General features: G+C 39.3%; 1 protein-coding gene across 5 annotated transcripts in view; it reads right to left on the bottom strand.

Annotated features, from left to right (window-relative positions):
* The window catches only part of LOC122108522, a 36,682-nt gene extending 23,585 nt beyond the window's left edge, over positions 1-13,097 (bottom strand). For all 5 annotated transcript variants that reach the window (XR_006147587.1, XR_006147586.1, XR_006147589.1 and 2 more), the window contains exons 1-3: positions 12,983-13,097; positions 10,526-10,718; positions 2,707-2,875 (exon numbers count right to left, since the gene is read on the bottom strand). The gene's annotated coding sequence lies outside the window, so the exon portion shown is untranslated. The remainder of the gene's footprint in view (positions 1-2,706; positions 2,876-10,525; positions 10,719-12,982) is intronic.
* Between the last annotated feature and the right edge of the window lie 9,185 nt (positions 13,098-22,282).

Below are 22,282 nucleotides of genomic sequence, written 5' to 3'. Positions count from 1 at the left end.
TAGCACCAGGTACTGAGTTCAAGCCCTAGGATCAACACATACACACAAACACTCTTATCACAGTCTTATTCCAGGTTTGTGTCTCCTCAAAGCTTTCAGATATTACTGCATTCCAACTGTACCACATGTAGCCTAAACATGTGAAAAGTGAGCTTAACAAGGACCATATAGAACTGCTCTAAAATAAACCAACAGTCTCAATCAACATACAATATTTATAGTGCCTCCTCATCCAAAAAAAAGGCACTATGAAAAACCTAACACGATGCTGTGTGAAGTGATATAAAAAGAAAGAAGAAGACGACGAAACAGAGGCAGGAGTAAGTAACACTGTATTACTTTGGAATAGGGGGATTAACCTGCAGAAATATGAAAGAAAAGACCTATAGTACAATGAGGAACCAACATTTATTTCCACTATAAATTTCTTCTTGTTCATCACTCAAGTTTCATTTCTAGCAGCTCTATCCTTTGAGCCTCCTAACTGCTACACCTCAACATCATGAATAACTGCACTCTGTGTCCGCAGATCCCACCTGCAAGTACGATTGCTTGTCATTTCAGGAATGTTTTCTAAAATTTGTTCTTTTTGCATCTCATTGACATTTTCTTGACCTAGGCTCCTGCCATCTGTCATGAGGATTAATCTGACAACCAATAGCTCTAAACTGTTCCCTGGGTTAATATGGAAAAACAAAGTAACTAACTAAATAAAAGTATACCAGACATTCTTCTGTTTTTAAAAAAAGTAACTAGTGTCTGATATGCCTGTCCTCTATCTATCTACTCTTGTTGTCTACAATAGTCACCATTCTGCTGCCTCTTCCCACAATGTATATTCTACATTCTGCCTTGTTTTGGGGACCATTTCCTGAACATGGCATTCCATCTGTTCCCTCAGTGTAGAATATCCTTCTAATCAGCCTTTCAAATTGCTACCCATCATGAAATATCCAATATAAACATACCCTCCTTAATGAAATCATTACATTGCCCTGGGTAGTACACATACATGCCTTCCTCTGTGGTACCACAGCACTCCTATAAGCCTTTTCCAAATCACAATTGCTTGATAATTCTAATTGCAAGTATGTCCCTTTCACTAGACTTTGAACATTGGGTGGTCTTGGCATTTCGTGCACTACCTGGCACTCAGTAAACAATGAATGAATACATGAATGACAAAAATTAATACATATTTCTAGGTAACCAAAATCTCTAAATATGCTTTTTGGTCTAGTTAAATGGTATTATGGTTTTTTTCTTTGTTTTTTTTTTTTGTTTGTTTTTTTGCCTATCCTGGCGCTTGAACTCAAGGCCTGGGCGCTGTCCCTGAGCTTTTTTTGCTCAAGGCTAGCACTCTACCACCTTGAGCCACAGCACCACTTCCGGTTTTCTGGTGGTTAATGGGAGCTAAGAGTCTCATGGACTTTCCTGTCTAGGCTGGCTCTGAACTTTGATCCTCAGATCTCAGCCTGGACTATAGTGGTGAGCCAGTATTATGTTTTAAATTATAAGTTATTTGTAAAGTCAGCAAGCAGAGGGAAATTAGCACATATTCAACACACACACAGACACACACACACACACACACACACACAGCCCTTATCCTCTATACTAATTATAAAATTTACACATAGAGATATATGTACTTATTAATAGAAAACTTTACCTATATTAATAGAAGGAAATGTGCATAGAAATATAAGAGAAATTTTTTCATGCACTCAAAATATTCTAACAATACTGCTTCTGGATATATACCTAAAAGAACTGAAAACAGTATTTTAAAGAGACATTTGAATATACATGTTTACAGCAGTATAATTCCTACTAATCAAAAGGTGAGGGAAAAACAAGACATATATAATTTCCAAATAATGGAAATTATTCAGCCTGAAAAAGGAAGGAAATCCTGTCACATGCTACAACACAGATAAATCTTGAGGACATACTAAATGAAACAAGCTAGTCACAGACAAATACTGCATAATTCCATTCAAGAAAAGTAGAATGGTGGTAGTCATGGGATGGAAACAGAAAAAAGACAGACTTGTTAAATGGGTACAGAATTTTGGTTTTATAAGATAAAGAGAGTTTTTTTTAAATGGACAGTAGAGATAGCCACACAATAATGTCAGTGTACCTAATATTTCTTATCTATGTTTTTTTGGTACCAGTCCTGGGGACACAGGGCCTGGGCACTGTCCTTGAGGTTTTTGCTCAAGATTAGAGCCTCCCCCCCCCCCCACTTCTGGCTATTTGTACTGGTTAACTGGAGATAAGAGTCTCATAGACTTTCCTGCCGGGGATGGCTTTGAACATCCATCTTCAGATCTCAGCCTCCTGAGTAGTTAGGATCACAAGCATGAGCCAATGGTGCCAGGTCTTACCTGTATTCTTTGTTTTTTTTTTTTTTTTTGTCGGTCGTGGGGCTTGAACTCTGGGCCTGGGCACTGTCCCTCAGCTCTTCAGCTCAAGGCGAGCGCTCTTCCACTTGAGCTACAGCGCCACTTCCCTGTATTCTTAAAAGTTAGTATGATGACAAATGTCATGTGTTGTAAATTTTAACACACAAAAAAAGACCAATGAGTTTCATACCCTTTTTAACAAAGAGGTCCCCACTCCCATGGAGACAATTTGATAAGTTTTATGTTGACATCACACTCGTTAACTGAAGACTAGACCACCAAATCTTGTCCTTACCTTATTTATTTGTAGAATCTGCCAATTCCCCAAGGAAAGAGTATCTGTTACTCCAGAAATGAAGGCAGGTGGCTGAGTCATAAAGGATGGTGAATGGTTTTAAGCCAGGGTCTTAAACACTGTTGATTGTCCACTGCAAGAAGGTCCAAATTCTCCCAGAGAAGAGGCACTAGAAGACAGCAGTACAGGCTGATGAGCAAGGCTGTCCAATTCAGCATCATCATGAGGCAATCCCACTTGGGGTGAACTCACAGAGCACAATGCAACTAATGGTCTTAGGGATTAACACTTAGGACTTTAAGCAGTGGCCTAAAGCAGAGGACTTAAAAAAAAAAAAAAAAAAGAGCAGCAAGCACCTTAGATCATCACTGCGTCATCTTGTAAAAACAACTAATATGTAATAGTCTACACATTAATGTTACCTAAGCCTAGTATTACCAGTCTTCTCACAGCCACAAAGGTATGGAGACAAGCACCATGTAGAAATAAGAGTTTTCACAAATGACGTTCATCTCACTGTTAATTTCCTGAGCTCTGACCACCCAAACCAGCTTTATATAGAAAGACAAATACTTTTTTATGTGTATCCATGTTCTGGTATTGGGGCTTGAACTCAGGGTTTTGTGATCTCATTTGGTTTTCTTGCTTACTGCTGGCCCTCTACCACTTGAGCCACGCCTCCAGTTAATTGGAGATGGAAATCTTGGGGACTTTTCTGCCTGGACTGCCTTTGAATGTTGATTCTCCAATCATCTGCCTACAAAGTAACTAGGATTATAGGCACGAGCCACTGGCACACTACAAATAGGAATTTAATTTTCAGCAACAGATTTTACTTTTGACCAAGGAAATGGGGGGGGGGGGAGAAGAATTTTTGGAAAGCAAATATTCAACATCTATCATCAGTATTTAATTATTTGGCTAGTAGAAATAAAGGCTCATGTAATTAATTCCTGTAAATTGTTCTTCCCATGTAACTGTGCCTGATGAGTTCACCTTTAAGTAAGTCTGAGAGCTAGACAGCCACCATTCAAAACCCACGTTGATTATCTCTCAGAGTCACAGTATATCGCGTGACAGTATTATCTATCACAGTATGCACCAATGATTTGTCCTACACAGGAACAAACTAATGGCTGTTGATGTTCTTCTTCCATAGAATCAAGCCCGAAGTCTCCAATAATAGCACAGAAATGGGCTTGAGGTATTGCTCAAGTAGTAGGATACCAATCTAACAAGTACAAGGCCCCAAGTACAAACAATAAAATTTAACATCTTATCTACTTTAAAAAATGAACGTAGACAGAGATGCATTTTAGAACCACCACAACTGGGTAGAATGAAGACCAAAAGGAAAATGAGGAGAAATATGACTTGACAAAGGCCATTACAATAACATTCTGCATCTTTCCCCACCACTAAGAATGATTATTCTAGAAAGTGAAAAATAGCAGCTACTCAGTCAAATTCCTCCTGTGTGGCAGAGTCATCCACCTATTTTCTTAAGAAACAGTAACCTACCTCTTATTTTAGTTGCTTCCTGAAGACAGAAATCCAAAGTCTTATCCTTGGCTCTTCTTTTGGGGGGTGGAGGAGGCAAAAATGTCCCAGAAGCATAGATACTGAGTCAAGCAAGAGCTCTTGAAAGTGTTACTCCAAGAGGCTGTGATCCTGCCCTGAAAGGATACTGGCAAGATCTGGCAACGTTTTTCAAACTGTTGCAATGGAAGAAGGGTGCTAATGCCACCTAGTGGGCAGTCCCTACAATTATGACGACCAAAATGGTGAGTGACAGTGGAGAAATCTTGTTCTATGAAAACTGAATATTCCTTTTTTATTCCTTCCTATAACATCTTGTGTCTAGAGAACTCAAAGCATAATGTGTTTTTCTTAATATAAAGAATGTAGAAATGAATAAACTTCCTTAGGGAAGATGAGTAATTTTCAATTTCAGAAACTTGAAACAGAAAATGCATTTGTTTTGAACAGGTAATTTTGATATTATAACCTGACAAGAAATGTAGATTCTTTCTAAAAAGCCTTTAAATGACTGATTTTTTTTATTCTTTGCACTACATGTGGGGCTTGAATTCAGGGCCTGAATGCAGCCACTGAGCTTTTGTGCTCAAGACTAGCGCTCTGCCACTTGAGCTACAGATCCACTTCCAGCTTTTTGGTAGCTAATTGGAGATAAGTCTCATAGATTTTCCTGCCCAGGCTGGCTTTAAACTGCAATCTTCACACCTCATTTTCCTGAGTAGCTAGGATTACAGGTGTGAGCTATTAGCACCAGGCATTGATTGCTCTTTTGAGATTGAGCTCCCCAAGTGGTCCAGGTTAGCCTTGAACTCAAAATCTTCCCATTTTAGCTTCTTGAGTACTAAGATGAAAAGTGCCCCACCACACATAACTCCTGATTAAAAATGTCTACCACAAAGAAACCACACATCTTCTCCTGTGAGGTATTGTGGCTAATAACCCAAGAATTAACACTCTCCAAAGCCAATGAATTAGGGTCTCCTTATGATCAAGAAAAGAACTGGAACAGTGATCAAGTCCCTAAGACAATGTCCTCAGTCATCCCTAGCTGTTACTTTAATTAGGAAATGGGTATTTCCAACTCACACATCCATGTGAACACCAGATCAAGAAAACTAGGCCCTTTTGTTACTTCAACTGCCCTTGTATGATCATCAGTTTTTGATTTTTAAGTTTAGCTTTTAGTAGGTTTTCTTTTCCCACATTCACCTCTTCTTCTATCAACCTAGACCATTCCTCCAGTAGGAGCAGGAAGACTTCATCACTGTTCTCTTGCTAAAGTGAGATTTTTGCAAAGAATTTGTTTTTCTTAAGATAAATTCACATTTTTGTTTCCCCTCTATTTTTTCCTCCTTGTGAACAAAAAGCAGATTAAAATAATGTTTTGCTCATATTCCCCTGAAAACGAGAAGATGAAAGGGCGTTCTAAGAGGCTTTCTTGTCAGGAGTTTCTTTATTTTTTTATTGTAAAAATACTGTACAGAGGGGTTACAGTAACATGAGTAAGGTAATGAGTACGTTTCCTATCGAGCAGTTACCTCTTCTTTTGTTTTTCCCCTACCATCCCTTCCCTCCCCAACTCCCCAACTCCTCCCCCCACCCAAGTTGTAAAGTTCGTTTTCAACATAGTGTCTGGTCCATCTCATTGTTACAATGGGTCAACCTGTACCTTATTTCAGCATTTTATTATTTCCCTTCCCCTCCTCAAATTAGAAAAATGATATACAAGATGCAGGACACCGACATCAGGGATTTTCTTACATGTAAGAAATCAATTAAACAGAAATGGTAATTTTATTAGAGATAGGGATTCTATCAACCAAGGCTTACACATGCAAAGGCACACTGTCATTTAGAAGCTATCAGTGATCCATCACAAAATAATGCTTTTAGATTCTATAGTAAGAATGTGCTCAGTTTTAGCTCTTGCATTATGGCTAGTTCTATCTAGGTTTGATTTATTTTATGATCATGCCATGCATTTCATTAGCTCTCTGAAAGTAGAAAGTGCACTCCTACATTAGTCCCTTAGTCTGTGAGCTTTCTCCTTTGCTCCAATGTCTCCTCATTCTGCTTGGTGCTTGCTTCTATTTATTACTGCGTGTTTCCTCCTTACTTCTTTGCCACCCTGATAACAGAACCCCTGTGTGTTATATTTGTTAAAATGATAGCATTCTGATTTTTTTCCATTATGATGCTTATTATATGAGTTCAATAATCATATACATATGTGCTTTTGCTCCTCCCTCGCAAGTCAGGTAACAATCAATACTTTTGGATCAAGGGAGTATGATGAATATCATGAGACCAATTCCATTCTCCCTCTGGCTTTATTTCCTTTTATCCTAATGATCACCACATTATTTTTTCCTATGGATTTTTCAGGGGCATTTCTACCTTATCTTGCCCACAACCATGGGTCTAGTTCAGGCCTCAGCACCCCAGACTTAACAAGAAGCCTACTGTTCTGCCACTTAGCAGTGCCCTTAAACTACCAGCTTTGCCATTGTACCTGAGCTTAAGGCTTTATATCGGGCTATGTTTTCTGTGTCCACATGCCCAGGGGTTCCTATCCAAACCTATCTCTCTCATTTCCTCTCATTCCTTCTCTTTCTTCCCAGGTTTTAGGCTTCCCTGTTGCTCCTGTTGGTCAGTCCAAAATGTGAGGTACTGGAAATGGAAAACCACCACCAAACTTTGAAGACTTGGTGGAAAAAAATGCACTCAAGAATAACTGTTATACTGATTATACATTAAAAGTGACTAATATCCTACACATATTGGCTTAAAGAAAATACTCTGTTAAAATTATTTCCACTTATTATTTACATTTCTTTTACCTTTTGTAATCTATTAGAAAAAATTAGAATTTCCTTTGTGGCTAATATTATGTATCTATTGTCATGTGCTGTCCTTTTTTGTTAGATTGTGCTATTTCCACACATAATTGAAGAACATGTTTGCAAGCCTTTTCTATAGTGTAGTGACAGGATACACAAGGACTCTTCATATGACTTTGCGGAGGAACATGATAGAGTTATAAGTTACCTCCTGGGAGTATTAGGGCTGCAGAAGTCCCTTTGATACAGTGTCTATTAGTCACAGGATACCCAAGCCATTATCAGCATAGGAAACAAAAAGCCCACATTTTCCCACATTTTCTGGTGGCCAGTTTCAAGGCTATTTGTTGTTCCCAGGGAGCTGAAGATAAACTGGAGGCCACTAATAGATTCTGAGAGGTTCCTAACTAGCTCATTGTTTCCCAAGGTTATTGGAAAAGAAATGAAAGACAATAGAGTCTAGGCATCCCTTCGGCTCAATCAGTTTTTGTGAAGACACTGCAAAACAAGCCTTTTAATACTGTTTTTAACAGGTATGGTAGATTTCAAAATTAACTAGAAAAATAAGACAACCTAGTAACACAGTTATAACATTGATTGTTGTGATACATACCTTCCGATGATAATGAAAATGTGCAATATAGTACAAGGCAGGCTACAAAATTATGATGAAATTAAATTTACATGTACATAATTATAAGTGGTCTGTGGCCACATTTTAGACAGTGCCATTCAAATTCAAATTATCTTTCATTTTAAAGGCATTTTGCCAGGCAGGCCTATTTGGCCTCCCACCTCTGCCTCTCAAGTGCTGACATTACTGGAATGTATACTACCACACATGGCTTCCACGTTATCTAAAAGAAAACCCTTCTTTCTAAAAGTAGAAAGATCATGAACAAGAGTAACATAAAACTTGCACTATTTCCATTCTAGCTGATATTCTTTATATGGCATTAAAAATATTATTAAACTCAACTTCCTGTGACTTAGGATCTTATGCCTACATTTTTTCAAAGTGACCACTGTGCTCAATTTCATACTAAGTGAAACAGATTTTGTTTTCTGCTTGCCTAATAGGCTTAGGTTTTATTGTTATTTACTTACAAGTCCCAAAGTTAGAGCTGTTGAGAATTATAGTCTACAACTGAGATAACAGCAATCAGAGCTGACAGGCAAAAAAGAAAAGCACAAAGCATAGGACTATTGTGAAATGCTGCTTCCCAAATATTCCATAACCGCCTATTTTCCTTCACTCTTCTGCTGCTTTATCTTAAAAGTAGCCAAATTTAGGGGACAGGCAAACTGGATAAAGTGGGAAAGTTCCTAACAAGCTTGAGACCCTGATTTCAAATCCCAGTGCTGCCTATAAAAAGGTAAGATTTGAGCATCTGATGGAGGCACTGATCCAATGAAGATGGAAAAAAAAATGATGATGATAACTGTCTTACCAAAATTAGTGGCTAAAACTGAGTCCCAGATATGTGGTAGGTACTAGGATTCTGCAGTTTTATCTTTTCATCTTATCTTTTTTTCAGCAGACATGGTAGTTGTTGGTCATTAGTGTTCACTGGGTATTCCATTGGGGACCTGGAATGCTAGAAACAATGAATATTTTCTTTGCAACTGAGCACGTAGGGCATGAAACACTCAGTGAGGCAGCAAAACCACTATGCTCTCCTGGGTGAAACAAGTGAAGATAGTGTAATATGCCAAAAGCCAAATAAATAGTGACGTACCTTGCATTCTCTACCAACTCAAAAACAAAAACATGTAATCAAGTGGGAAATAAATCAAGTAAAGCTCTACCCCCTCAAGCTTTGACTTTTCCTTTTTTTCTTTTTATAAGCATATTAACTTTAGACCTTAACTTCCCACTTCTGTACATAAAAACAAATAACATAACTGGGCGTCGGTGGCTCATGCCTGTAATCCTAGCTACTCAGGAGGCTGAGATCTGAGGATCGCAGTTCAAAGCCAGCCTGAGCAGGAAAGTCTGTGAGATTCTTATCTCCAATAAACCACCAGAAAACCAGAAGTGGTCTGTGGCTCAAGTGGTAGAGTGCTAGCCTTGAGCTGAGGGACAGCACTCAGGCCCAGAGTTCAAGCCCCATGACTGACAAAAAATAAATAAATAAAAATAAAAATCAAGAAAAGGGCTGGGAGGGTAGCACAGTGGTAGAGTGCTTGCCTTGTATACACGAGGCCCTGGGTTCCATTCCTCAGCACCACATAAGCAGAAAAAGCCGCAAGTGGTAGACCACTAGCTCTGAGCTGAAGAGCTGAGGGACAGTATCCAGGCCCAGAGGTCAGGTCCCATGACAAAAAATAAATAAATAAAACCTACTTCCACAAAACATTAGTAGTTACATAAAGAAGGCCAGTTGCCCCATATCACCCCCCTGTTCCCTGCCTTAGAACACGAAGTGCCAATGTTGTAACTAACTAGCTTAGATAAAATGGGTCATAATTTTCTCAATAAGAGCTACACTGAAAAGTAAAATAAAGTTACAATAAAAATTCACGAAGCAACTTCAAGGTAACAAGTTTTACTAGATTAGCCCTGGCACTGCCAATGAATTCCTTTTCTTATGTGCATATAAACTCAAATTCTAAGAGAAAAAGTTGAGAAGGTAAGATTTGAAGTAAGGCAATATTTGCAAATGATTTTAATATATAGTAAATAGCAGAAATACATCAAGTAACTTTAAAAGATATATTTAGTCATTTCATTAATTTCCCCACATTCAAATATACTCCATTTTATCCCAGTGATTTTCAACCCTGGAGCAGATTGGGAAAATTTCATTTGGGTAAGTAGAGATTAAAATGCCATTCAGCACGTACAATGCTCAGGACAGACCCCACAACAGAGAGCAATCCACCCCCCATATTGATATCACAATGGAGGATCCCTGCACTGTTATGACACAGCCACCTTATATTTCTGGGGAGAATTAACAGGCTTGAGAAATATCATCTGCCTCCTCACTTGATCTTCCATGCTTACAGTGGAGCATATGCTTGCAAGCCTGTCAGTCAGAATTAACTCTGGGATTTGGACTTCAGGACAGAATATATCAAAACTGCTTATAGACATTAATAAACAAAAGAATGAAGATTCACAGGAATATTTTGAAGTCTGTGGATCAGCCTTAATAAAAAGACACTGCTAATAGGAAATGATATAGCTACCAGATTACAAGATATTTGATTCTGGACATCTCTTGTCGTTTCAGTATGACATCATTTTGACATAATAAAACTGGTCAAAAAAGGACTCCCTACATTTAATGAATCAATAGAGAAAGTTGTGCTCACAGTTGTTAAGCATATAATCCTACACTGGAATGCCAATGATGCTGTATCTTCTTAATATGTGCACCTGTTATAAACTCAAGGAGACTTTTTGCTCTCTTTAGGGAAATGGGAGTACTCACAGGCTCAGTTCTGGGTTCTGTAAGTACAGGTAGAGACTTCAGGGCCTCACTGGCATGAATCTCAGTACCTGGAATCTTCTCCAAAGCAATTTTCATGGAGATGTTTGAAGAATCCCTCTCACTTCATTCATCACCAACATCTTTAACTTGAGAACTCCATCAGCTGCCAAATAACTTACAGGGATCTAAAAACCTGAAGAAAGACAGAGGAGGAAAAAACTGTCAACAACAGATTGAAAACTCACATGGAAACCTATTAGAAGGGCAGCATTCAGATTAGTAGTTTATACCCTGATATGGGTGCTCATTCTTTAAGACTGCTCAAGTCTTTCCTAATAAGAACTGAAGGAACCACAAAGTTCTTCTGAATCTCAAAGAGATCAATGAATCTAAGTTCCAAGGTGAGAATTCTGTAGAATACATTGTTTCGTGTGTGTGTGTGTGTGTGTGTGTGTGTGTGTGTGCGCGCGTGTGCATGTGTGTGCGCGCCAGTATGGTACTGGGACTTGAACTAAGGACCTGATTGCTATCCCTTAGCTTTTCACTCAAGGCTGGTGTTCCACATTTCTACTTCTGGCCTTTTGTGGGTTAACTGGCAATCTGTGGCTCTGAATCAAGATCCTCAGATCTCAACCTGAACAGAGCAGACAAATAACAGCATTAGAGATATTGCTGGCTGTACATCTTGGGTTCATTGGACATTCAAGTCTCAAGTCCTGAGGTCCAGTAAGCAACCAACAATGACCAAGCATCAAATGAATACTTAGTGAACTCTAATACACTATGATGACAAACAACAGTGCATGAACCACAGGTGCCTGGAAAACTTTATGTATTTTCACTCCAACATTCACTGTCATTTCCTTTGCTCTTGGCAATGTTGGGAGCTGACGCAAAACTAGAGAGTTGAAATCTACTGTCAAGGCATGCCATTTCACCTCTTAGGAGCTTCCTGAAATGTACACACTGTAAGTGGGGGAGAAAGCAAACCAGTTCATGGCAAGGTATTTTGTTTTCTTAGATTCCATCTTCTACTCCCAAAAGGAGTATGGTCATGTTGGGGGATCAGGTGAGGAGCAAAGGACACATAAACAAAAGTTGGGGGCAATAGCTCATTTTACTTACGGACTTAAACTTTATTTCTTCACACTACCTTTCCAAGAGTTCACGATAGAACAAAATCATAATCTCTAGCAATGTTGAGCAAGGAAGCAAATCAGAATTTCATCCTCCCATTCCTTCTGCATATCCTTGTTCTGAACTTGCTCTAGTCTGTACTTCTATTCTAGATATTGCTCTCCTCTGAACTAAAGAGAGAAAAGATCCACGTAGGTGCAAAGACACGTCCCATCTTAGTGTGGTATACCCAAGCACAGCAGGGGACTTGGTGTATGCCTCATTTTGCTCCTCTATACACTGAAGTAGAGAGGCAGGGAGGTTCAGTCATTAGGCACATCAAAGGAGAGTGGTAGGAACTTTGGGAATTCCATGGAGGCTCCTGGCCTGCACATGTAACTCCAAGGCTGAATTCTTTAGGGTTGCATTTCTCACGAGATTTCTGACAATTCTGTATATTCTAGTAAGACTTTTAAATACCAGAGTGGAGACAAACAGTGAAATAAGCAGAAGAAACAAAAAAGCAATGTGGTTTTAAGTGGCTAACACAAGACAAATTCTATCCAATAAGGTGCAGACATTTTTAACTTCAAGTCTAAAACAAACAAAATTACAACGATACTAACACTAATGACGCAAAGCACCAGTTGCTCACTCCTGTAATCCTAGCTACTCATGAGGATGAAATTTGAGGATTGCGGTTCAAAGCCAGCCCAGGCAGAAAAGCCTTGCGAGACTCTTCAGTTAACCACCAAAAAATAAGTCCGATGTGGAGGTGTGGTTCAAGTAGGAGTGCGCTAGCCTTCAGAAAAAAAGCCAAGTGAGAATGCAAACTCTTGAGTTCAAGCCCCAGTAAGGGCACAAAAACAGAGCCCCAAGCTGCCTCGGGGCAGTAGCTTTAAAAGTCGAATGCTTGTAGAGAATCTCAGGCCCTAACTGTATTTTAGAGGTTCCTCTCCTCCAGCTCTGGGATAGAATACACACCCACACAAGGAAAGACCTGAGGAGTGAAGGCTCAGTTTTGTGCACAGGACACAACTACAAAATTATGCTGTTGGTCTCCAAGGCCAGAAATGGCTGAGTCTGTTCAGATTCCTGGCACAGTCAAGGAGGATCAACAATACATCCCCTAGGGAATCCCAGCCTCGATTTCTAAAAACTGCAATTTTCCTACCTTCAAGGTCGCCGGGACAACTGTTCTACCTTTAAAAGGACAGAACCTTAAAAGATGGGGACCTTTTACGGAGGAGTAAGAGAGCCAGAGTGGGAAAAAAGTAACTCGCCGCGGCCGCCACCTCTCCACCCATATCCCTCCAAAAACCTTCACGGGCTGCAAGGTACCTGTGAAGTCCACGGGGTACTGCCTGTCGTCTGTGGCAGGCCACGCTGCACTAATGTTCACCCTGCAAATCGTCGCGCGCTCCCAGACCCCGTGGCTGTAGCGCGCAGCCATTTTGGCCACGCCCCCTCGCACTCGCTCCTCCCCTCGCGCCAAGAATACCATTCGCTAAATCAGGATACGTCCCCATGAAGCCGGAAGTCCCGCCCTAGCCATGCTCCAGGCGAACTTTCCTGGTTCCACACCTCATCTCCTCGCGAGATTCTCGCAGCACTTACGCGCCCGCGCAATAACTTGCCTGCGCTCTTGCCCTCCGCTTGCTCCCTCTTTCTCTCACGCGAGAGTGGGAAAGCTAACCCCTCAAGCATCGGCTGGGCCCTCAAAATTCAGGTCAGCTCTGTGCCCCGCCTACTTCGTGCTTTTCCTTCCTGTTTACGTCACCGGCCCTCACCGGAGGCACGCTATACCCTGAGTCCTCTTTGCCTACCGCCACGTCTCTGCATTGCGGCAGGCCTATTCTCTGAGCACTGTTCAGTCCACTTCTCTATAATCAGCGGGACACTCCCCCTCCCCCAAGTCCTCTTTGTGTCCCCCTCCCAGTTACGCACTCCAGAAATTCTTTCCCATGGCTAGGGACCTGAGAATTGGCTCACTTTTGCCACGCCCCTTACACGCAGGCTAAGTCATACTTACTCTAATCACGCTGTTGGGAGACGCCCAGGCCACGCCTCTTCCTCTGGGAGGGTGGACGTCCTCGTGGTACCCAAGTTCTTTTCCTGCTGTCTGGCCTGGCCGGACCTGTCTGCTTCGCGTCACATCCCTTTTGACCTGTATTATGCACCCCTCCAGCCAAGCCCGTTTTAGCGGTCCTCGTAGGCTACAGACCAGGATTATAGGAATTGTGTTGGTCCACCTAACCCCCCCCCCCCCCCCGCATGCGCACTTACCTGTATTAGGTTTGGGCCGCGTCCTGGGTTGCCAAGTCACTGACTATCTATCTGTTTTACAGTACTGCGACCACGCCTCCCTGCCCCCCCCCTTCCCCTGCCGGACTAGTTTTCCTCCTAGAGGGAGCCCAAGTTTCTTTAGAAAATATTCCTTGGCCCCACAACTGGATGTTAGTGTTTATAGAGTAAAATGAGTCAGTGGAGCTCTGATCCTCCTTAAATTTATTTTCATCTTATTTCTCCCAGATCAAAGCTCCATCACTCAATGAGCAAAAACTGAGTAGGAACCCAACCTGGGGGACAACTGGTGGAACTGTGTTCTTTCTGGTTGGGGCTCCTGTTCCCTAACATGGCCTGGGGGGCGGGGGGCCGTTGGTACTACCCTTCCAGCCTCGCGACACACTTTAAAGGCCTGGCAGTTGTGTGGATAAGCACACTTTATTTCCTGATGTGTCTTTGCTATGACTTTTCCTAGACTTCAGGTCCTCTCATACTGTCCAGAGTGGAGACAATACCACATTTAGATTTCTGCTTGCACCCCCTTGCACCCACCATTTACAATTCTGGGTCTACAAGCATTGGTACTACTTATTCAAATTTAGAAACCTTCCAAGCTTTCCATTTCATCTGATACCCAATGATCTGGCTTAATTCAAAGTAGCCTTAGATGTATCTCTATGACAACAAAGAAGTTTCAACTCGATTCATACTAGTTGGCTGAGTTCATGCTCAGAAGAAAACAAGTTATGTAATAGACTAGTAATGTCATGGGCTGGTTGGGCAAGTGTCTGCAAACAAGATGATATCTGATATCTTACAGTAATAAGGGTCTGTCTTGTGCATATCATTTATTAAGCCCATAAACATAGCAATTAGAAAGCTTTTGATGGAATTTAGGCAGTACAGGGCCTCAAGGTCAACATTGTTTGCTAAAAATCTATAGTGAAAACTAAGATACTGATTCATGTCTTTTATACCAACCAGAATGAGGTCCCACCTCTATTCTCAGCTACTAGGGAACTGGAGATACTAAGAATTGTGATTTTATGTCAGCCTTGGCAAAATGTTGGCAACATCTCAACAAATAAACTTGCTAATGTGTGCCTATCACCCTATCTACACAGGAGACCATAAGTAGGAGGGTTGTGGTTCAAGGATGACCAGGGCAAAAAAGTGAGACTCTGCCTTCAAAATAACTAGAAGCACAAACAAAAGGTATGAGTATGGTTAAAGTGGTAGAACAACTCATTGTCCATCCAGCAAGTTTGAGGCCCTGGTTCAAACCTCAGTATTTCCAAATAAAGAAAAACATACTGTTATGCAGGTAAGAGCATGTAGTCTAAAAGTTATGTGGCCTCAAGCCTCCTTACCACTTTTGTAGAGATTAGCAAAGGAAGTACCTATAGACGGGGATGAATGTGATTGCATAAACTCTGCCAGCAAAATAGGTAACTGAGGATGGTTAATACTACTTCACAGAGCATGGCTGTAATTTTATTAGCCCAGAAAAAACAGATTATGACTTACTTATACCATGAGAAGACTCTTAGAACTGTGCAGAGACAAAATGACAGGAAATTTAGTTATAGATCTAATTGACTTTTGTGATTCATGAATTGGGTCAACTTCTATTTTACCAAAAAAAAAAAAAAAGCACAAAAGTCAAAAGTTCACACTGGGCAATAGTAGAACAATAGACTTTTGTAAGGTGGACAAAGGAATAGGACAATAGAAAAAAAGTACTGATTGGTTTAAGTTTCATAGGTTTCTCTTTTTGTAAGGGTAAAAGCAAAAGGGACTTCCTTAGTAAGTATGCTGAATGGAGTAAACTAGAATTTCTTTTTTCCAGGAACAGCTGATCTGCTTGGGATTTCACTGCTTCCTTAATCCTTTTGTTTGGTAGTGTAGCATTTAGCATGAGGGACTCCATTTGGGTTTGGTAAGGCTTGTTGGGATTAGTGCAGGACCTGAGTCCACAACAGTGGCCCACCATCAATTTTGTTTACCCTAGCAATATGAAACAGATAAATACATAGAGAGAAAGAAACATCAGTAAAGTGTCACTTTTATTACATGAGACCCATTATTACGTATTGCTTTTCTTGCCCAAGATGAGACACACAGATACTACTATATCCCATTAAGAAACTGCTGTTTAAATTCCTACCTTTGGAATATAAAGTTGGCAGAATTACATTCACCCAGTTTGTCTGAATTAATTTTTATTTCTAAGCAGTGGTGATTAACTTTCTCTGAGGAACAAAAATGTTAACCTGTGAATAATAGAACAAAGTTCATAGTAATTATGGCTATTGATTAACCTACAAAATCTGATGAGCTTTTTGAATATTTTGGATATGATATTCTTATTTTAAAAAGGGCATCAAGTGAGAGGGTGTGGAGACAAAAAGAAAGGCTCCCAAGCCCAGGGTTCCTTATTTATCAAGGATACTAGAAATTATTTATCTGTGACTAGGAATGAAAAACTAAAATTGCAGAGTCCTTCACATTACTATGCTTCATTCCCAGTGCCTCAAGCTTATTAGAATTTCAGTTTATGGTTCAAATTAGTGCATTTAATTTTCTTAAGCTATTCATGGAAGTGAAAAAAAATGAACAAAATATAGTCCCTGCCATCTAGAAACATACAGGTTTTTTTGTAGCACACAATAATAAAGTCATGTTTTGTATAGATTGATGCAAAAATCCTTTGGAAACATGGGGAAAAGGTCAGAATAAAAATTTAGTGAATTAGACAAGGCAGTTATAAATCTGGACAACGAAAAAAGAGAAAGGCAAAAGAAAGTTAACAATTTAGTTTCACAAAATCCTGTGAAAACAAATGAACAGAGTAATCCTTAATCAAGTTGCAGGAACTACCTGGGAGACCAATTCGGGGGAGGAGGGAGGGAGGGAGCATAAAGTATATGCATTGGAAAATCCATGTTGGTTTAGATCTTAGAGGATAAAGAGTTTTGATTCTCTTACATCCACACTGTCATGCTATTGAAGATTTTAATGTGGAAATGACTTATGTATAAATGATAAGAAGGATAATGGAAGGTAGAAGGGTATTCCATCAGTGGATATTCAGTGTGCTGGTACTTATTAATCATGGGCCATTGAACTGCCAGCCCAATAGTTGTGCCTAGGAGTTCCAGTAACCAGGCAATTATTATTTCTCATTATCTATATGAATAAAAAGATAAATAAGCTTATTTGAATGAGTGGTAATTTGAGGATATAGAAGTAATGGTGTTCTATCTATGATGAATAAATCTTATAGTATGTCTAATTTTAAACACACATGTTCCCTTTCATCTCCTTTTTCCTTGTATGCTTTGTTTCCATTAAGCCAACTACAAGGAGAGAAAAATTACCAGATACGGGCCTACATGATGTCTGTAGAGGTTGTAGGATGTTTACCAGTATCCCTGACTTCTACCCATCTGATGTCAGTAGCATTTCTCTGCCATTTGTGATAGCCAAAAATATCTTCTTCAGACACTGCCAATGTTCTCCAGAGGGCAAAAGTCATCTTGACTGAAAAATCACTGAGTTAAAGTTGAATATTTTTGTGCAATAAACAGAAATATCTCCCCAAGGGTCTTAATACTGACTAGCAATTTGAAAAAAAATAAAAGTATTCCTGTTTGTAGCAATGAAACAGAATAATCAAGGTCAAATTTAAAAGGGTCATTCATTCTCCTTACTTCTTGTTTTATTACAGGTAAATGGAGCCTACCTATTCCTACATGCTCTTACAACTCTAGTAAGCATTAAAACCCTCTCACATGAATCAAAAGAACACATGTGTTTTCATTTTATATGATCTTATATTTTATTTACCCTACAGCAGTAGATCAATAGTTATGTGCCCAGAAACTGCTTTTCAGTAGTGCCCTGTAGTATAAAAACATGGAGAAATCAATTTTTCTTTCTTGTCTCAGGATACTGGAGGCCCTGTTTTGTTGATCATGGTGACAGTAGTCTAAAACTTTTATTTGCTCTAAGTGTTGAACATTTGGTAGTTAATAGTAATCTATTCACAATGATTGACATTTCTTCATTTGTCATTACTGGATACAAATATGTTATTAAGTGCTCATGAAATTGTTGAAATGAGCAGTTTATAAAACAAGTTACACGTGAATATAACCTCTGGAAGCTTGATATTAAAATCTGTACATCAAAGCGGAACATTAAATTTGTAGAAAGTTGTGAAATGTGGGAAAATAAAGACAGTAAATTTGAGAAGTAAAAACCCTGACATCTAGCTCTGTTTTCCATCTATTTTGTTAAGATCTTTATTAAGCTACCTTCCCTGTGATAAGTAACTTGTGGCATCATCATATTTGAAGTCAAATTATCTTATATTCATTATTTGAACTTTTATGTTTTTATCCACAGGGCAGAACATGTACAAAGCTGTGTTATTAGTTCCATTTTTGACTGCTATTTTTTGGATATAGCAAAAACTTTTCTATGCAATTACTGGGTGGAGTATTGAAAAATTAAACCCTATAATTGTGAACTATTTAGAAAATGTGAATGACATCACTGTGTATATGTATGTTATATGTCATGATATATGGGAGAGATTAAAATTATTTTGTTTATATAAGCCTACTAGCTAATTCAAGAATTATAAATATAACATAATAAATATATCCAAGCATAGTGATGTACACTTGAGTCTTAGCACTCAGGAGGCTAAACTAGATAATTAGGAATTTAAGGCCATGCTGGACTGTAGAGCAAGTTCTTAGGCTGCATAGTACTACCCTGTCTCAAAAGCAAGCAAAGAAAACAAAAAGAAAAAAATGTAACAACTAAAGAAGGATGTTTGTTAAGTATTAATGAATTAGAGAAAAGAATGGAATTGAAAATTAGACCAATGATCTTGTTCTTTGCTTAAATTGTAATAACAAAAGGCAAAACTTATGGCAAATTCAGTGAAAAATGAGAAAAATTAATACATACATTAGAAAATGTAAAGGGAATTCAGCAACAAATGTGCGTATTTTATGGGAAATATTTCAGAATTTCCATGAGAATATTGGAATATCTTAGTGAAGTGAATATTTTCTTGGAAACTGTAAACAACCATAGTGAATTCAGAAAAAGTTTAAAACCTGAAATCAGTAGTAATGTAGAAAATAAATAATTTCTAGGGAGTCTTCCTCTAAAATACACATGGTCCAGATTCTTCAGTCTTATGCATTATAAAGATTTCTATTTTCTTTTTGGTGGCAATGTGGTTTGAAGGCAGGGCTTCCCACTTGTGACACACTATTTCTAAACATTAAAAAATGGTAGAAATTCTTTTGAAGATGATGTCGTAAGGACAAAGAGAAAAACAACTCAAGAATCAGCACTTGAAAAAGAACTTACACAATGTTCTTTCAAAAAGATAAGTTTCAAAAGTCCTAGGGGAAAATGAGCAATTTATTTTCAGCACACACTAAAAATGAATTTTAAAACCAGTTTCTCTAGGAGTTGAACCGATGTAAAGAATTTTTATGCGTGTGCAGATCCTGGGGTTTGAACTGGGAGCCTGGGTGCTATCTCTGATCTTTCGTGCTCAAGGTTAGCATTCTACCACTTTTGTCACAGCTCCACTTCTGGCTTTTTGGTGGTTAGTTGTAGAAGAGTCTCATAGACCCTTTTGTCCTGTTTGGTTTTGAATGGCGATCCTCAGATCTCAGTCTACTGAGTAGCTAGGATTACAGGTGTGAGCCACCAGCGCCCAGTAAGAAATATTTAATTACTTAAAGAAATAAATTAATATGAGCCATTAGGTAAACTCTATGATCATAATTAAAATGAAAAGCTAGTTTGTGACAAAATATAATGTCAATTACTAATAAAAGGCAATTTTGGTAATTAGAAAATAATACTTGGGTTGGGAAGGTGGCTCAAGGGTAGAGTGCTTGCCTTGCATGCATGAGGACCTGGGTTCGATTCCACAGCACCACATACGCAGAAAAAGCCGGAAGTGGTACTGTGGCTCAAGTGGTAGAGCACTAGCCTTGAGCTGAAGAGCTGAGGGACAGTGACCAGGCCCAGAGTTTAGGCCCCACGACTGACAAAAAAAAAAAAAGAAAGAAAATAATACTTTTATCACATAAAATATTTTTAAGCAATCCACCAGATTCTGTGGTGAAGCAGCATTCCCATTCCAAGTAAAGAAGAAGACAAGGGTCTCAGTTATATTCCCACTATTTTATCACCTGTTCAAATAGTGTCTAGTGAAAACAAATAATAATAATAATTCCATCACATAAGAATACACAAGAAGACGCAAACTAAAGAAAGTGAGTTTCAAGTATTAAATGTGTATGTTTTCTACTTTTCTTGTTTTGCTTCTCTGTATTTTCTAGGACAAATTTCTCTTCCTTTTTTTTCTCTCTCTTTTTTTAAAACTAGATATAAGCATTGAAAAACCACAATTGAAAAGTAAGCCATTTTTATTTTTCATTCAAATAAGTAACTCACACTGATTAAGATTCAGTGTTTCACTGTCTTTAATCCTACTCATACAAGTGTTAAGTAAGCTCATAGGGAGACATTTGTTACTTTTATGAAATTCAAGATGAAAGGAAAAGTTTAATCAGATTTTTGTGTCCCTAATAAGGCTCTGTTCCTTGATGCAAATAGAACTCTTGGTTAATCTCTTTTCTCTGTTTATTGACTTTTTCTTCCCCAGGGGTAGTTAAGTAAGCTGTTTTCTAGGAAATTTCCATTACACCTAACAGTGACATTCCTAGAATGGCTGGATTGACTTGGTTGCCTCTTCCTCTGGGACAGTTTTTCCTGTCTCAGTGTTCTTGCATCAGAAGTGAAGGGGATGAGGAAAGACTTCTTCATGTGGATTTAGACAGCCTAAATGAGTTGTTTCCAATAGAATCTCAACCTTCCTTGGAAGGGAAAAAATTCTTTCTCAAAGTACTACAGGTCTGTTCTTGTTCGTATCTTCCTATGAATATATCATGCTTTAAAAATCCAGATTTCCAGCTGGGTGGCAGTGGCTCATGCCTGTAATCCTAGCTACTCAGGAGGCTTGAGATCTGAGGATTGCAGTTCAAAGCCAGCCTACGCAGGAATGTCTAAGAGACTTTTATCTCCAATTAATCACCAGAAAACTGGAAGTGGCACTGTGGCTCAAGTGGTAGAACACTAGCCCTTGAGCACAAAAGCTAAGGGACAGTGCTGAGGCTCAGAGTTCAAGCATCATGACCAACCAAAAAAAAAAAAAATCCAAATTTCCTGTTTGTCACCAGGGTCTCCCAATCTAATCTTTCCATTTATGATTTCTGAGGAATGAGGTAGAATTGAGGGACTGAAAGAGGCATCATTGGAGAGAGGTAATACCTGGCATGGAGCCGTGGAGCTTCTGTTGGCATCATCATTGGTGGGATGCCCAGCAGGAGAAAGTCTTTTGCACTCATCATCTTAAATCTCAGATCATTTCTGGGTTTTCTTGCAATTTCAATTTTGACCATGAGAGATATAGTGTGGCTGAGATAGGGTTCCACCCTTCCTCAGCCAGACTGGGAAAGTTAGCCCTTCCACTCATGCCTTTGCAGTTATCCATGTCTAGTGGATATCATACTGTGTAGCACAGGGGCAAAACATTGGGCAGCCATTGCCCCATATAAATCCATTTTATTCTATATTACTGCCAGATATTAGGGCTAAACTAAACAAAGGCGATTGTTTGTGTGAAGTAGAACCTGTCTTGGATGCCTATTTACCTGACAAGATGGTACTCAGGGGAGTACACTATAGGAAAGATATGTTTTGTTCACTAGAGAAAGAAATGAGTGATACTGGTTTTCCAAATTAGTCTATTTATGAGCCAGATAATTTAGCCCTGAAAGGAGAAAAGTTTATGCCAAAGAAAACTTCTGGAGAAAATACATTTTTTTTTCACTGTTCCCTTACTCAGACAAGTACAGGAGCAGTGAGGGTGTGTGTGTGTGTGTGTGTGTGTGTGTGTGTGTGTGTGTGTGTGTGTGTGTGTGTGTGTGTGTGTGTGTGTGTGTGTGTGTGTGTGTGTGTGTGTGTGTGTGTGTGTGTGTGTGTGTGTGTATTTGTGTGTAGCGTTGGGAGGGTGTGGGGGGAGGATTCTGATTGTGAGGGTGTGTGTGTGTGTGTGTGTGTGTATTTGTGTGTAGCGTTGGGAGGGTGTGGGGGAGGATTCTGATTGTGTCAGCAAGGGAAACATTCTTTTCAGGTAGCGTTTGTTAAAAAACAACTAATCTGTTTTCCAAACACATTTTTGTAAAGAACGGACTGGAGATGGTCGGCTTATATGGAAGCCCTAACCTGAGTGATGGATGTTAATTATTA

Source organism: Dipodomys spectabilis, unplaced genomic scaffold, assembly GCF_019054845.1.
Source record: "Dipodomys spectabilis isolate Male_0828 unplaced genomic scaffold, ASM1905484v1 ptg000061l, whole genome shotgun sequence".
NCBI lineage: Eukaryota > Metazoa > Chordata > Mammalia > Rodentia > Heteromyidae > Dipodomys > Dipodomys spectabilis.
Note: the sequence above shows the minus strand (reverse complement) of the source record. Positions and strands in the feature narration are given on the sequence as shown.